Here is a 17,354-nt window from a genome sequence, read left to right as displayed (position 1 = left end):
TCGACATTTTCATACTGTACAGGGTGACTGGTGTCGATGTAATGCTCTGCCACGGCTGATTTATTGGGGTGCATGTCGGTGTTACGTGCATCTTTGGTGGACTGTAGGAGACGCCTGCCCGTTATACGAAGGCTACACTCGCAGGGGATGTTGTCAATCCTAGTTTTGCGGAGCATCAAGTCATCTTCGACGGTCTTCAGTGGGGCGAGAAAAACTTTTTGATTACTGACGATCCGACCTGTTTTTGACAACAGGTTCCCTACGTACGGCTTAAGAGCAATAAATTTGAACCTGTGTCTTATTCCTCGTTCACTTCAGTTTTATGCGGTTGCACACCATAAATTTAATCAATGGGTCATTGTGTCGCGAAAACGTGATGAAGCAGAGCGATCATCTGTTTGATTGAACTTGCGTGTATTTCTATGTGCTTATTGTCTTTAATTACTTTTGAATACATAATGGGAGTGACAGTGATCGACATGTTACAAATATTTACTATTAAAAACAGTCTTGGTCACAATTTATTTAGTACGGTGACCGGTTTAGACCACTACTGGGTCATCTTCAGACCTACAAGTCGTATACAAAGCTTTAATTAGAGGGCTACATACATTAAAGGAAATACATAAAGTTATAAAGCTATAAAACGATGAATTACCAATGAGAAAGAACCTCCTTCTGCTAGAGAATCACTACTGGAGAAAGCAGTGCACGTCTTACTATATACAGGGCGAGTCACCTAACGTTACCGCTGGATATATTTCGTAAACCACATCAAATACTGACGAACCGATTCCACAGACCGAACGTGAGGAGACGGGCTAGTGTAATTGTTTAATACAAACCATACAAAAATGCACGGAAGTATGTTTTTAACACAAACCTACGTTTTTTAAATGGAACCACGTTAGTTTTGTTAGCACATCTAAACATATAAACAAATACGTAATCAGTGCCGTTTGTTGCATTGTAAAATGTTAATTACATACGGAGATATTGTAACCTAAAGTTGACGCTTGAAACCTCCGATGTTCAGTTGCGTGTTGTAACAAACACGGGCCACGGTCGGCGAGCAGCATCTGCAGGGGCATGTTTACGATGACGACCGTGTTTACGAGTGTGGCTGTAGTGCACTGTTGTGGTTTGGTCTAGCTGTCGCAGTGTCCGCATGTAGCGCTTGCTGCTATTGTTATTCTGCATTCGTCTCCGCACGCAGACCAACTGTAGTACACCGTGTTACCACCAGACGTCTGTGATAGTGTAGTGTTGTAGGAACTGTGACCATGGTGTATTCGAACTCTGAAAAGGCGGAGATGATACTCATCTATGGCGAGTGTCGACGAAATGCAGCTGAAGCCTGCAGGGTGTATGCAGAACGGTACCCGGACAGAGAACATCCAACGTGTCGCACATTGCAAAACATCTACCGCCAACTGTATGCAACAGGTATGGTCGTAGCACGCAAACGGGTCCGTAACAGGCCCGTCACAGGAGAAGCGGGTGCAGTTGGTGTGTTACCTGCTGTTGCCATGAACCCACACATGAGTACACGGGACACTGCGAGAGCCGGTGGACTGAGTCAAAGTAGTGTCATGCGCATACTGCATTGTCACCGCTTTCACCCGTTTCATGTGTTGCTACATCAGCAATTACATGGTGATGACTTTAATCATCGAGTGCAATTCTGTCAATGGGCATTAACAGAGAATGCGTTGCAGTTCTACCTGTTTACCGGTGAAGCGGGTTTCACAAACCACGGGGCAGTGAATCTACGGAACATGCATTACTGGTTCGTGGACATTCCTCGCTGGCTCAGACAGGTAGAGCGACAGCGTCCGTGGACTGTAAATGTATGGTGCGGAATCAGTGGCGACCACCTCATTGGTCTTCACTTCATTGCAGGGGCCTAAACAGCTGCAACATACATCGCGTTTCTACAGAATGATCTGCCAACGTTGCTCGAAAATGTCCCACTGGAAACGCGTCGACGTATGTGGTATCAGCATGATGAGCACCTGCACATTCCGCAATTAACACTAGGCTGACCCTTGACAGGATGTTCGACGGGCGTTTCATAGGACGTGGAGGACGCATAAATTGTCCAGCCCGTTCTCCTGATCTTACACCTCTGGACTTCTTTCTGTGGGGTACGTTAAAGGAGAATGTGTACCGTGGTGCGCCTACAACCCCCGGAGGATATGAAACAACGTATTGTGGCAGCCTGCGGCGACATTACACCAGATATACTGCGGCGTGTACGACATTCATTACGCCAGAGATTGCAATTGTGTGCAGCAAATGATGGCCACCACATTGAACATCTATTGGCCTGACATGTCGGGACAGACTCTATTCCACTCCGTAATTGAAAACGGAAACCACGTGTGTACGTGTACCTCACCCCTCATGGTAATGTACATGTGCGTCAGTGAAAAAGACCAATAAAAAGATGTTAGCATGTGGACGTAATGTGCTGTTCCAGTCTCTTCTGTACCTAAGGTCCATCACCGTTCCCTTTGGATCCCTACGTAATTCGGTGCTCTCCGATACACACGATCGAACAGCAGAGGAGTGGTACTCAAGCGTCAACTTTAGGTTACAATATCTCCAGATGTAATTAACATTTTACAATGCAACAAACGGCACTGATTACCTATTTGTTGATATGTTCAGATGTGCTATCAAAACTAACGGGTTTCCATTTAAAAAAACGTAGGTTTGTGTTAAAAAACATACTTCCGTGCATTTTGTTATGGTTTGTATGAACCAATTACACTAGCCCCTCTCCTCACGTTCGGTCTGTGGAATCGATTCGTCAGTAATTGATGTGGTTTACGAAATATATCCAGCGGTAATGTTAGGTGACTCACCCTGTATAATGGAGGCTCCGTCCACTTCTGAAGGTACGATGCCATTACTAACCAATGAGTTATAAGTCGAATAACAGTGTAAAATGTCTTAGTTAAAAGAACATTGTCAAGAAATAAAAATAAACGCACACTAAAATTAGCTTATTTAACAGATATTGTCAATCAAGAAGCGTTAAATATATTCAAACATGTAGGATAAATGAACTTCGTTTTGACAGAACATGAGTTGCCCTCTCAAGGTCTCAAGGCCCTCTAATTAAAGCTTTGTATACGACTTGTAGGTCTGAAGATCACCGTACTAAATAAATTGTGGTCAAGACTGTTTTTAATAGTAAATACTTACATCGACTTTGCTTTCATTCGAAAAGCACTACATTTTGCGCTCTGGTTTGTTGACGCTCCACGCTGGTGGCTGAGTTGAGCGGCAGGTCTCCCTTCGCCTGTGCCGCCACCTCGTTCGAGCGAGTGGCTGTGGACGCTTTGGAATATCCGCGAGCCGCCTGGCCAGCGCCCCGAGCCGACCTCTGCAGCTTTCCTTCTGGGAGGCGGCCGGGTGACCCGCCCGGCGCGGGGGAGTACTTTCACGTCCCGGGATGGGCGGTAACTCGGCTACGCCTGACACGGAGTGCTTCCGCAGACGGGTTCGTGGAGCGACCTGCTGCAGCGGTAGAAAGTCCACTTGTTACTTAATATTTCCCACTCCGCCCACTACTCCCGCATCCTCTCCCTTCACAGTCGTTTCTCCTTTCGCTACTTCTTACCTACCATCTCGTTCTTAACATCTCATCCAAAGGGTTGGTTTACACGCTGCCAGCAATTCACTCCAGTTATGATTAAGAAAATGGGGCTGACGCATTAATGTGGAGAACAGACTGACGAGTAAACATCTCTCACCGGAAGTACCTCACTTACAGTACAACACTAGACAGGTCGCAACGCCTTGTGTGTGTGTGAATTCGTAAGGGTCCAAAGTGCTGAGGTCATGGCACCTACACTTACACACTAATTAAACTAACTAAGAAAACACACACACACACACACACACACACTCTGTTATGCCCGAGGGAGGACTCGAACCTCCGGCGGGAGGGGCCGCGCAATCCGTGATATGGCGCCTCAAACCGCGCGCCCACTACGCGCGACTCGCAACGCCTTCCGGTCAGCAGATTCATTATTATCGTTCTCTTTCTACAACATCCACCTCAAAGCACAATTCTGTCTATTGTCGATCGACGACGCGACTAGCTGAAACAATAAGAAATGACGGTCAAAATTTGGGACTACTTACATGGATCAGGAGTGCTTGTAAAATGAGGAATGCTTTCCATACAAAAATTTATTTATTTCTCTATACCGGCGTTTGAATTAAGCACACAGGATGGGAATAACACGTACATGAAGAAGTGATTATCACATAATTTGAAATGCAACAGGAGATTCATCACTTTCATATCACCTAAAATACAATCTAATAAAATAAATAAATAAAAGAACTGACACGCCACGAGGCAATTATCCGAATGGGACGGAAATCCGTAGATGTGACGGTCATATACCGGCAAACAAATTATTAGAGTTTCAGAAGAATTAGATAATTTATTGTAGACAAAGAACATCACAAATTGAGCAAGTCAGTAACGGGTTGGTCCACCTCTGCTCCTTCGGCTTGCTATTGATTAATAGAGTTGTCCTGCCGAGGGATATCGTCCCAAATTCTGTAAAATTGTCGCATTATGTCGTGAAAATCCCGACATGGTTGCAGGGCCCTGTACATAACGCTCCAAATATTCTTAGTTGAGAAGAGATCCGGCGATCTTGCTGGACAAGTTGTGGTTTGACAGACACGAAGACAAGCAACAGAAAGTCTCGCCGTCTGCGGGCGGCTATTATTTTACTTAAATGAAAGCCCAGGATGGCTTTCCATGAAGGGTAACAAAACAGAGTTTAGAATATCGTCGACGTTGCACTGCGCTGTAAGGGTGGCGCGGACCACAACCGAAGTGGTCCTGCTATGAAATTAAATGGCCGCCAGACCATCACTTCTGGATGTTGGGCCATGTGGCGGTATGGGGTGCCATTTCACTTCATAGCAGGTCCACTTTGGTTGTAGTCCGCGCCACCCTTACAGCACAACGGAACACCAGTCATATTCCACCCTCCGTTCTGTTGTCGTCCGCCACGTGGCTCGACAACTAGAAGTGATGGTCTGAGGTGGCATTTCATTTCATTGCAGGAGCCCTTGGGTTGTCATCCGCGGCACCCTTACAGCAGGGCGCTACGTCGACGATATTCTGAGCATTGATTTGTTGCTCTTCATGGCAGGCCATCCTGGGCCTAAATTTCAGCAAGATAATGTCCGCCTGCACGCAATGAGAGTTCCTACTGCTTGTCTACGTGCATGCCAAACCCCACATTGACCACCAAGGTCGCCGGATGTCTCCCCAGTTGAGAACGTTTGGAGTACTGTAGGTAAGGCTCTCCAACCATCTCGGGATTTTGACGATCGAACGCCCCAATTGAACAGAGTTTGGCACGATATTCCTCAAGATGTCCAATATACACTACTGGCCATTAAAATTGCTAGACCAAGAAGAAATGCAGATGATAAACGGGTATTCATTGGACAAATATATTATACTAGAACTGACATGTGATTACATTTTCACGCAATTTGGGTGCATAGATCCTGAGATATCAGTACCCAGAACAACCACCTCTGGCCGTAATAACGGCCTCGATACGCCTGGGCATTGAGTCAAACAGAGCTTGGATGGCGTGTACAGGTACACCTGACCATGCAGCTTCAACACGACAGTAGTGACTGGCGTATTGTGACGAGCCAGTTGCTCGGCCACCATTGACCAGACGTTTTCAATTGGTGAGAGATCTGGAGAATGTGCTGGCCAGGGCAGCAGTCGAACATTTTCTGTATCCGGAAAGGCCCGTAAAGGTCCTGAAACATGCGGTCGTGCATTATCCTGCTGAAATGTAGGGTTTCGCAGGGATCGAATGAAGGGTAGAGCCACGGGTCGTAACACATCTGAAATGTAACGTCCACTGTTCAAAGTGCCGTCAGTGCGAACAAGAGGTGACCGAGACGTGTAACCAATGCCAACCCATACCATCACCACGCCGGGTGAGACGCCAGTATGGCGATGACGAATACACGCTTCCAATGTGCGTTCACCGCGATGTCGCCAAACACGGATGCGACCATCATGATGCTCTAAATAGAACCTGGATTCATCCGCAAAAATGACGTTTTGCCATTCGTGCACCCAGGTTCGTCGTTGAGTACACCATTGCAGGCGCTTCTGCCTGTGATGCAGCGTCAGGGGTAACCACAGCCATGGTCTCCGAGCTGATAGTCCATGCATGTTCGTGCAGATGGTTGTTGTCTTACAAACGTCTCCATCTGTGGACTCACGGATCGAGACGTGGCTGCATGAGCCATGCGGATAAGATGCCTGTCATCTCGACTGCTAGTGATACGAGGCCGTTGGGATCCAGCACGGCATTCCGTATAACCATCCTGAACCCACCAATTCCATATTCTGCTAACAGTCATTGGATCACGACCAACACAAGCAGCAATGTCGCGATACGATAAATCGCAATCGCGATAGGCTACAATCCGACCTTTATCAAACTCGGAAACGTGATGGTACGCATTTCTCCTCCTTACACGGGGCATCACAACAACGTTTCGCCAGACAACGCTGGTCAACTGAAGTTTGTGTATGAGAAATCGGTTGGAAACTTTCCTCATGTCAGCACGTTGTAGGTGTCGCCACCGGCGTCAACCTTGTGTTAATGCTCTGAAAAGCTAATCATTTGCATATCACAGCAACTTCTTCCTGTCGGTTAAATTTCGCGTCTGTAGCACGTCATCTTCGTGGTGTAGCAATTTTAATGGCTAGTAGTGTATCTATCAGTCAGTGCCAATCAGATTAACTACTTGCATAAGGATCAGAGGTAGACCATCTCGTTATTGACTTGTTCAATTTTTGAAGCTCTTCTTCTTGAATAAATCATCCAATGTTCGTGATAACATTGTTTGTACATGCTCGTCACGTCTACTGATTTCCGTCTCTATAGGATAATTCGTCGTGTGTCGTTCTTTTGTCTTAGAGTGTATTCATTTTTCACTACCGGTTCCTTACATCGTAACATTCCGTTCAGGGTCTTCTGCTGCTTGTGTAAGTTCGGTCCTAATGTTTCGGGCACCCTTATCCTGTGAACAGCAACGGACCTGTCACAGAAAGCGGAGTACACCAGGCATTACTGCTTCGTCAGACGAAGTCGGCGCATTAAAAACATCGTACTAGATCCCTTTTTTCACATCAAGTATTAAATCCAGTAGCACACCTACTGCAACATTAAGTAAACATTTATTTTCTTACTGGACCGTGACATGGTCTCCCACATGATTTCGTGGGAAGTAAGTTGGGAAGTAAGAAACAAGGCGTGAATGTGGTTTCCGCCGTTAACAGCGAACTGGATCTCGTGAGAGAATGCAGTAAGCTGAGGTTTGCCACGATGAGTTCTAACGGAACACATGTCGATTTCTACAGAGGAGTTGTTCGGTCGCCAGCAACGTTTTCATACGAGAGGAAAAAATGTGTTTCTTAATCAAACCCGTTCCTGTAGCTCTAACAAACTCTTTTGTGGTGTTCAGAGGTAGAAACTTCGAGTTCTAGTCGTGGAAGAAGTATTCACCCTGCAAGGGAGGGAGGCAGCGTGAAGTACCTGGTCATCAGACGTCGCGTTCTGAATGTCCTGAATTAAACTGCAAACCCCTCCCCTGCGTCTGACGGAGTGAGGGCATGTGATAGTGCTCATGGTGATCCTTCCGTTGAATAGGGACGTTAATCCAGGCGACCTTCTCGGTGGTATTCGAGATGAACAGCTGTGGGCCGTGACCAGGCTACTTCCTTTTCGCCGGCCGATGTGACCGGACGGTTCTAGGCGCTTCAGTCCGGAAACGCGCTGCTGCTACGGTCGCAGTTTCGAATGCTGCCTCGGGCATGGATGTGTGTGATGTCCTTAGGTTAGTTAGGTTTAATTAGTTCTAAGTCTAGGGGACTGTTGACCTCTGATGTTAAGTCCCATAGTGCTTACAGCCCTTCGAACTTCTTTTTCCCTTCTCTCTACAGGTACATTCCAGATACAATTCAAAGACTAAACAACAGAAATTAGGTTTACTCGGAAATGATGAAACTGAAAAACTACAATTTGTAACGTGCGATTCATACAAGGCACCAGTGAGCAGAACATAAAAGAAAAGGAGTTGTTTTCAGGAAACATTTAAGTCCGTGCAATGTATAATAAAATTCCTTTCTTTTACAGCTTCTTCATTCGTTTATAATATTCTGTATGAACGCTGTAAATAGCGGCGGAGGTCGTTCACTTGCTCCGTCCAGATTTGGAAGAGTTCTCCGAGTTTGTGCAGGTAGAAGTTACCGAGTTCGGGCGAGTCGGAACTCGCTAGTAGAAAGAATCACGATGCAGAAAGGTGGGCGTGGCAGGATAAAGGCGGTAAGCTGGGGTGCGCACAGTAGCGATGGAAAATTTTTTTAAAAGCATCGATATACATTGTATCGATTTAAAAGGATCGTCAACGCTAAAACTTCAAAATTTCGATAAATCCGTCGATTTTTTTCAGTATACACAGGAACTTAAAAAAACTGATCGACATCACAGAAATGATTAAAAAACATTTAAAAATTTACGAATACTTTATTACATCCAACATTAACCAATAAAAGACACACACTCTACTATAAAATCACTTATTTATAAAAAACTTATTAATGAAATTAATAATCATCAACGATAGGCATTAACAGAGCTCTCCGTTGTAATATGTTCCCCTGTTAGTCTTCTTCTATTGTGCAACACAGCAAACTTTACTAAGGCCTAAACAGAAGAGGCTTGGCATATTTAGTATTTTTAAGCAGTTTCTGACAAAACGGGTGGAGAATGACGACTAAACATTTCAGACAACAGAGTCTAGAGTGTATTTTCCATTAAGTACCAGTGCAGTAATGTGTGTAATCTTTGTGACGAGTGTGCGTCACGTTTACAACGTGTCTATCTTTTCTTGATCCAGGCAATCGGAGGGGAAGAGAAGCGCACATCCTGTCTCATTTTGGAGCAGGGAGTAATAATCTCTACCATTCTCATAAAGTGCTGTCACCAAATGTGTGCATTTTGCATCTTGTACCTGTGATTTGCAATGGTGGAAATGAAACACGGAAATTATAAGCTTTCATGAATATGCAGTATAGATACATTCATGTTCAAATCTGGTGATCCTTTGTAGCATGAAATCTACTTGTCAGATTTCAAACATCAGTAGTAATTGGAATGGGCAAGAAATCTGCTCATGATAACTACACTGCCTATGAATCAAGAAAAGACAGACAATAAATATTTCGCTTTCGATATTCAATATTAGATATAGATTAATCAATGTACGAATAACTGCTTCTAGTTTTAATACGTATCCAGAAGTGTGACTAACAAAGTCTACAAGGTAAATATTTTAGGCGTAGAACCAGTACCTCAGCTATTAAAATCACAATTTCATCGCAGCTCATTAGCGTTGTTATTCCTCAACTGAAGCCCATTAGAACGTTATCCATTATCTTTCTCATAAAGAAAAGCACTACAAATTACAGAAATTCAGTCCTCGAAAGCACCTAGAGTTTGCGGACATATAAACAATACCTACCTTTTACACGCTCTAATGTGTTTATCATCTTCCTCGTCTGGAGTGTAGGCATGGACGGAAGAGAAACATGAACGATTAACACACAATAACCACAGAAGCTATGTCGGCGATTGCTGCGCAAACAAGTTCTCCACGTACACGTACACCACCATTACTCTACCAGGCAAACATAGGGGTTACACCGTCTGGTGTGAGACGTTCCCGGGGGGGGGGGGGGGGGGGGGGGGGTGAAGTGGACTGCGGTAGTCGTCGTGGGGTTGTGGATCACTGCGGCTGTGGCGGGGACGGAGCTTCTATGTCGTTTCTAGGTCCCCGGTTAGCATACAACATACAACCATAGAAGACGTAGTAACCCCAGACAAGATATTGTTTATGAAAATTAAAAAGAAAAAAGACGTACTGTTCATAACTGGCCAACTATACATTCAGATGACAAAAGTCATGCACATGTACAGAAGGTGGTAGTATTGTGTGCACAAGATACAAAAGGACGCTGCATTGGCGAAGCTGTCATTTGTACTCATTATTCACGTGGAAAGCTTTCCTTCGTGATTACGGCCACATGACGGGAATTAACAGACTCTGAATGCATGGTAGTTTGAGCTAGTCGCATGAGACATTCCATTTCGGAAGTCGTTAGGGAGTTCAAAATTCCGAGATCCACAATGGCAAGAGCGCGCCGAGAATATTAAAATTCAGGCATTGCCTCTCACCACTGCCAACGCATTTCCCGACAGCCTGCACTTAAAGACTGACAGCAGTGGCGTTTGCATAGAGTTGTCAGTGCTAACAGACAAGCAGCGCTGCATGAAATAGCTGCAGAAATTAACGTAGGACGTGCTATGAAGATATCCGTTAGGTCAGTGCTGCGATATTTGTCGTTAATGGGATATGGCAGCAGACGACCGACTACCAACAGCACGATATCGCCTGCAGCGCCTCTGCTGGGGTCGCGACCATATCTGTTGGACTCTAGACGACGAGAAAACCGTGACCTGGTCCGATGAGTCCCCATTTTTGTTGGTGGACCCAAGCTGTCAACAAGGCTCGTGGTGGCTCCATACTGGTGTGGGCTGTATTTACATACAATGGACTGGGCCCTCTGGTATAGCTGAACCGATCATTGGAAGTGTTTATGTTCGGCTACTTGGAGGCAATTTGCAGCCGTTCATGGATTTCATGTTCCAAACAACAATGTCGTGTCACTGGGTCGCGATTGTTCGCGTTTGGTTTGATGAAAATTCTGGACGATTCTAGTGAATGATATGGCCACTCAAATCGCTCATTATAAATTCAATCGAATATTTCCGGGACATCATCTAGAGGTCAGTTCGCGCACAGAATCCGGCAGCGACAACACTTTCGCAATTATGAACGGCTACAGAGGGAGTATGGCTCAATATTTCTGCAGGGGACTTAGAACGACTTGTTGAGTCCATGCCACTTGCAGTCGCTGCACTACGCCGGAAAAAGGAGGTCCGACGCGATATTAGGAGGTGTCCCATGACGCTTGTCGCCTCAGTGTACATTCTGTACGACATCGACGAAAAATGAAACAGTCGTCGCTAATCACCTATTAACATTAATATGGAACATACAAAATGAGAAACACTAAAGGTACGCTAAAAATTTTGTAAGATTTTCGATAGCAACTACATGATGCAATGTTTTAAATAAATGTAACCCAACAGGAAAAGCTGAGCCACACCTGTTAAGGAGACGTGACAAATAGGCACACACATGATGCAGACGAAACGAGTCTGTAGCCTCACGAACAAGCCTGTAACAACTGGAAGGCACAGTCACTTATTGTATCATTCGGAATTATACATATTTCCATTTATATAATAGTCGCTTTAAGTAAGACTCGACACCCGAAAAAGCTAGGAATTTATCACAGTTAGGAAGGTAATCATTGATTTTCTATTTAGATTTTGTTTATTAATTTGCATTCTTGTTGCGCAGTAGGGAGCCTGTAAAATAACCCACTATTAATTCTGTCACCAAAAAGTCAACTATAACATTGCCGTGTTTAATTTTTTCTGTTTAGTATATTGAATTAAAACGATATTATTTCAACCTGTCGGATGTCGTGTTTCGCCTCTACACTCCCGTGAGCTAGCTACGTTTACGTATTGCTGCACGCTCATTAGCTCTACTTAAGAAATAGTTAACAGGAGCTTTTTAAATGTGGTGTTATAGAATCACGACGACACTAAGATAGGTATTGTCTACTAAAGCTTGTAGTGTATGTAGATTTACAAATTGTTTAATCGTGACCTAAACCTGCTAGAATTATTATTAGAATTATTATCACGAAGTTTTTAATTGGTGCTAATATTGGTCTTTTCGCTAATCACCTTCCACAGTCATTGCACTTCTTATCCTAATCATTAATTTCATGACTTCAAGAAACCCACTAAATCACAGTGCTTTTATTTAACACTGGCTCAAGGGACAACACATACTTACCATTCGATTTTTCCATCTGAAAGAGAAACATACGGTGTCTTAAAGAATGCAGTCGCCAGTCGCGAAGGCACGGTACTTCAAAGTTATTTCGCTATATTCACTCAAGACCAGTAACAGGATTTTTCTTGAAATTAATCGACTATACTAATGTTAAAATGAAGCAACCAGGCTTAACGACATTTCTCTACTTCTGCAACCAACATCACGTAATTACTTAAAAACAATCACAGCAATTGTTTTTCGTAAACATTGCAAGACCCTAAAAGTTAAATCAGCCGTATAACAATGGCAATGCTACCATTCCAGTAAATGAGCAAGCTTTCCCTTACCTGTCAACTGTGACTCTTCTAGTTATTTTTCAGACTCAAATTGATTTACTTAACGATAATCAATTAACTAATTACTTTTTATGTACAGAAGACATTTATACTGCTATTACTTCACGTTATCAATACTGCACAAACCGTTGTACTGCCTATAATTACTCTTTGATGTACACTATAACATTGTAATATGACATGGCAGGAAGGAAATGTTACGTTTCTAAGTAATGGTAACTCACATTTGTATAATACATGTCAGTGAATTGATGTTTCCTTCATAGTGCTAAGTAGGAAGAAAAACGTTCTCGCTTTTTTAAATGAAGCTTAGTCGTGTAAGCAGTGAGCAGTTAACACATGTGTCACATTAACATGTAGCTGCTTCTCGCCCTATTGCATTCGTTGGCCACAGTGCTTGCTGGACTTGTTGTGCGATCAGCTACGACATAAATTTAGCTCGAAAAAAATGTTAATTCCGATGCAATTACATAATTAACACTTCTTACTGCTGTAAATTCGTCTAACCGACGTCCATTCGTCATTGTACAATACTTTGCTGTAAAACAGTAACTGTTTGTCGTGCACACTAAGCGTCGACTGTACTGTCTACTGTCTAACTACAACTGACTCCCGCTGACTGCAGGTCTCTCTACGGTTTGCGCGACAAGGCAAGAAATTGGTGCCATACTTCTCGTAAAAGACGTAGTATAGTCCCTACTTCAAGACCACGTTGAAAAATTCATTAGCGTATCCTTCCCGCAGGGGAGAAGAGTTGCTTGAAACATTAATAACGAAAATAGTTGTACAAAAATGGTTCAAATGGCTCTGAGCACTATGGGACTTAACTGCTAAGGTCATCAGTCCCCTAGAACTTAGAACTACTTAAACCTAACGAACCTAAGGACATCACACACACCCATGTCCGAGGCAGGATTCGAACCTGCGACCGTAGCGGTCGCGCGGTTCCAGATTGTAGCGCCTAGAACCGCTCGGCCACCCCGGCCGGCGAAAATAGTTGTACAACATAGATTCAGTAAAGCAAACTATTAAGTACACATTGTATACTTATCAAAAATTAATGATTGGTTTGATACAAAATATAATCGATGTTAAATTATGTTGGCAGAAATATGAGATAATATTCATAATGAAGTGCTGTTTCGTTACAAGGCCACAGCAATACTATGAAAATTTTGATTTGTTTAATGTTGATACCAGCCGTAAGGCAATTCGACGTCATGCTAAGTGTATTTTATTGTTAATGAAGGGCACATCTCATAAAGTAAGACTTATTTCGCGGCAAGTACTGTTTCTGAAAAATTTAATTTTTTTGTTTATTGTTTTCGTCCCTTCAGTCACCACTCCATATAACAGGAATCAGTCAGGTGAAAAGAAATTTCTTTTAATCATGTTCCTGACTTCTTATCGGGAGATCATCAGAACAATATTTTCTCGTCGGTACGACGTTTCGACAAGTTTCTAACTGGTTATCTTCTAGCGAAGTGCCTGGGACTTGTCGAATGCTGCTGTTTATCCGTTTCGGGTCGTAACGTTCATCTCCAGAAATCGTACCACACGACCCAATTGTGAGGGTTAGAAAGTGCGAGTCCCAGGTGGTGGGGTATAGGAGACGTGGTAGGCCAGCGGCCGCGCTCGAGTCCCAGGGCAGTAAGTCGCCCTGTCCACTGCTGGCGCTCTGACCAGGGAAACTGAGCTTACCGAATTTGAGATCTTGTGTCGTCCCAAGCAAACTTCTGGTGAAAGCCGCTGTCTCTGTTCACTAGACCGTCATGCACTCTTATTTCTATCGGTTCTTTGATTACAGAATAGCAGAAACCCCTGGCGCGACATAGCGCTTTTGTGTCGTCGAAGCTGAGCGGGTGTCCTTCAGTGATGCAGCGCACCGTTACCGCCTACTCGTCTATGTGACCGAGGCGGACGTTCTTCTCGTGTTCTTCACATCTCAGTGGGATGCAGCACTGCTTTCGGGCGAGGTACTGACGGTCAGTCACACACGTGATGCCGCACACGCCAGGTGTTCTTAGTCCTAAACGATCACTGTAGAGCCAAAGATGCCCGTAATTTTACGTGCAGGAGAGAAAACCGTCATTACCTTATGCTTCCCTTTATGGTAGGTGGTCCAGCGTACGGTAGGAACACCAGTCCGTTACTGTTGTCTCCAGACTTTTCCTGTACCTCCTGGTGATGTGCCCTGAGACCATGTTTTATTTCCACCTCGAAGTAGTCGTCTCTCCGGAATGTTTTCGAAGATGTTATGTAAAATTAAGCCAATTACCAGGGTAGTTGCAAAAAGAACTGCACAACGTTCGTTTAAACAGCCTTTTATTTTTCGTACCTTCAGTACTTTGACATTTTCTTGAGGGACAAAATGTCATTTTTCTACATAATCTGCGTCCCTTTAAACTGTCTGATGCCGCCGTGGAACCGAGGTTCGTTTACCTACGCAGTAGATGTCAGAACCAGCATGTTCGAGCTGTTGATTAGCAGCCTTCACAAGGGAGGCATCATCATCAAATCTCGTTCCGCGAAGTGATTCCTTCAGTTTACGGAAGAAGTGGTAATCCCGCAGCACCAGATCGTGGCTGTGGGGTGGGTGTTTCAGTGTTGTCCATCGGAGATTTGTGGTCTGGGTCGTCGTTTTCTCACTGAAATCCGGGCAGATGTTACCATATAACAGTAAAACATCGTGGTGTGCGTACGTTGTCGAACGCGACACATTCGATCATGAAATTTTCAGGAGTGGGAACTGATAATGGTTCTGTGTGTTATGATGAAACCCACAGGAGCCATCACTTTTCCTACTGAAGGTGCAGTTTTGAATATGCTCTAATTTGACGATTTTGCTTGATGACATTCCATCGATTGGTTTCTCGTATCCGGTTCAATGGATGCAACAAGGTTGCATGTCCGGTCATAATTCTTTCAAGGAAGTCTAGAATTCTCGAACTGTCCAAAAGTTCGCTGCCCACTGTCTTCCGTTTCTCTTTTCGAGCATCCGTCAACATTATGGAAACCCACATGGCACACACCTTTTTCAGCTTCAACTGTCTCAATATTCTGTACACACTTGCCTCTCCTCCTCCTAGTCGGATTGACAGCTCCCTGCTATATATTTGGCAGCCAAAATCAGACTATGAACACGATGCACTTTGGCAGTAGTCAGTACTGAGCTCAGTATGTCACTGCGCGGGAATACCTGGTTACTGGCGTATCCATTTTCACCAGATAATCTCCTTGCCCAACGACTAACTACACTTCGATCAACAGCGTCAGCCCCACGCACCTTCTTCAGTCCCCTGTGAATTTTTGTCGCTATCTCGTTCTCCCAACACATGAAGTCTGTAACATCAAGTTGCTTCAGATGAGCAGCACCCGTTTTGACGGAGTGGTACGACTTCGCGACTTGCAGAAAAACATCAAAATATATTTGAATAAAAGCAAAAGGAATAAGTGTATAACGGCGAATAGCAGAAATGTAGAAGAAAAGTTGGGTTGTCAAAAATGATGTGCATTTCTTTTGGAGTGACTTTCTTATGGTTACCGTTTCACTGAATACGACAGCGAGAGTCGTTGTGTGATACGTCAACAAGAAACCAGAAAATTATAACAACAAAAGGAAAGAGAGTTAAGAGCAAAGTACACTACTCGCCATTAAAATTGCTACACCACGAAGATGACGTGCTACAGACGCGAAATTTAACCGACAGGAAGAAGATGCTGTGATATGGAAATCATAAGCTTTTCAGAGCATTCATGCAAGGTTCACGCCGGTGGCGACACCTACAACGTGCTGACATGAGGAAAGTTTTCAACCGATTTCTCATACACAAACAGCAGCTGACCGGCGTTGCCTGGTGAAACGTTGTTGTGATGCCTCGTGTAAGGAGGAGAAATGCGTACCATCACTTTTCCGACTTTGACAAAGGTCGGATTGTAGCCTATCTCGATTGCGGTTTATTGTATCGCGACATTGCTGCTCGCGTTGGTCGAGATCCAATTGCTGTTAGCAGAATATGGAATCGGTGGGTTGAGGAGGGTAATACGGAATGCCGTGCTGGATCCCAACGGCCTCGTATCACTAGCAGTCTAGATGACAGGCATCTTATCCGCATGGCTGTAACGGATCGTGCAAGGCACGTCTCGATCCCTGAGTCAACAGATGGGGACGTTTGCAAGACAACAGCCATCTGCACGAACAGTTCGACGACGTTTGCAGCAGCATGGACTATCAGCTCGGAGACCATGGCTGCGGTTGCCCTTGACGCTGCATCACAGACAGGAGCGCCTGCGATGGTGTACTCAACGGCGAACCTGGGTGCACGAATGGCAAAACATCATTTTTTCGGATGAATCTAGGTTATATATATATATATATATATATATATATATATATATATAGTTAAGGCTCACCGTCCACTTGACCATCTTCTTCTTCTGTGCGAATGCACAAACAGTGCCCGAACTCTTACGGGAATCGGGAACGCGCCACGAGTAATGAGTATAATGCGCGGGGGGCACTACGAATGTAGTGCGGCACAATACGTTGAGAGTGTGGGTTTCGCGGGAGGCGTGCCAGAGATAAATCCATGCAGTCGCGCTATCCTCTGTGTCCTCGGTGGCTCAGATGGATAGAGCGTCTGCCATGTAAGCAGGAGATCCCGGGTTCGAGTCCCGGTCGGGGCACACATTTTCATCTGTCCCCGTTGACGTGAGTCAACGCCTGTAAGCAGCTAAGGGTGTTAATTTCATTGTAATCTAGGTTCTGTTTACCGCATCATGATGGTCGGATCTGTGTTTGGCGACATCGCGGTGAACGCACATAGGAAGCGTGTATTCGTCATTGCCATACTGGCGTATCACCCAGCGTGATGGTAGGGGGTGCCATTGGTTACACATTTCGGTCACCTGTTGTTCGCATTGGCGGCACATTGAACA

At 44.5% G+C, this 17,354-nt stretch overlaps 1 non-coding gene across 1 annotated transcript; it reads left to right on the top strand.

Annotated features, from left to right (window-relative positions):
• Window positions 1–17,028: 17,028 nt before the first annotated feature.
• On the top strand, window positions 17,029–17,102 carry Trnat-ugu (transfer RNA threonine (anticodon UGU)). Its single transcript has one exon. It is a non-coding gene; the product is annotated as a tRNA-Thr (tRNA).
• Window positions 17,103–17,354: the final 252 nt, after the last annotated feature.

The sequence above is a fragment of the Schistocerca serialis genome, chromosome 6 (genome assembly GCF_023864345.2).
Source record: "Schistocerca serialis cubense isolate TAMUIC-IGC-003099 chromosome 6, iqSchSeri2.2, whole genome shotgun sequence".
NCBI lineage: Eukaryota > Metazoa > Arthropoda > Insecta > Orthoptera > Acrididae > Schistocerca > Schistocerca serialis.
The sequence above is the reverse complement of the archived record's forward strand: the minus strand, read 5'-3'. Positions and strand labels throughout refer to the sequence as shown.